Below are 1,270 nucleotides of genomic sequence, written 5' to 3'. Positions count from 1 at the left end.
TATGAAGCTGGAGATATGAAGAAGTAGAAATATTTAGACATGTAGATAGAGAAAGCTGGAGATATTGAGCGCTGCAGTTATTCAGAGCTGGACGTATACAGAGATGGAGATATTCCGAGGTGAAGATATTAATAGCTGGAGATATTCACAGGTGGAACTATTGACAGATGGAAATATTTAGACCTGGAGATATTCAGAGCTGGAGATATTCAGAGAGGTAGATACATAGAGATGTAGATATATGAAGATAGATATATACAGAGCTGAAGATATAGTGACCTGGGCACATATATGCAGGTAGATATATGAAGCTGGAGCTCTTCAAAGATGGAGATATGCAGAGAGGTAGATACATAGAGATGTAGATATATGAAGCGGTAGATAAACACAGCTGAAGATATACCGAGCTGGATATAGATAGACAATATATATGTATATACATACACAATACATACACACACACACACACACACAGACTATATACACACACACAATATATATATATATATACACACACACACTCTCTATACACTATCTATGTATATATCTATCTATCTATCTATATAAAGACACTCTCTCTATATATATACACACACAAACACTCTCTATATATGTACACACACACTATAGACACACACACACTATACACACACACACTATATATACACACACATATCTAGAAACAAGATAGATAGATAGATAGATAGATAGATAGATAGATATACACACACTATACATACACACAGACACACATACACCGAGAGATTTATGTAGCTGGAGATATTCAGAGCTGGACATACTGACAGCTGGAGATATGCAGAGCTGGAGATATTCAGAGAGGTAGATATAGAAATATGTAGAGGTATGAATCTGGAGACATGTAGAGCTGTAGAAATAGAGAGAAGTAGATATATGAAGCTGGCGATATTCAGAGCTGGACATATATAGAGATGTAGGCCTATGAATCAGGAGATACCTAGATCTGGACATCTATAGAGATGTCGAGTACGAAGCTGGAGTTATTCAAAGCTGGAGATATTCAGCAAGGTACAGATATAGAGATGGAGATCTATGAAGCTGGAGATATGAAGAGGTGGAAATATATAGACAGGTAGACATAGAAAGCTGGAGATATTGAGCGCTGCAGTTATTCAGAGCTGGACCTATACAGAGTTGGAGATATTCCGAGGTGAAGATATTAATAGCTGGAGATATTCAGAGGTGGAAATATTGACAGATGGAAATATTTAGACCTGGAGATATTCAGAGC

The sequence above is a fragment of the Alligator mississippiensis genome, chromosome 16 (genome assembly GCF_030867095.1).
Source record: "Alligator mississippiensis isolate rAllMis1 chromosome 16, rAllMis1, whole genome shotgun sequence".
Taxonomy (NCBI): domain Eukaryota; kingdom Metazoa; phylum Chordata; order Crocodylia; family Alligatoridae; genus Alligator; species Alligator mississippiensis.
The sequence above is the reverse complement of the archived record's forward strand: the minus strand, read 5'-3'. Positions refer to the sequence as shown.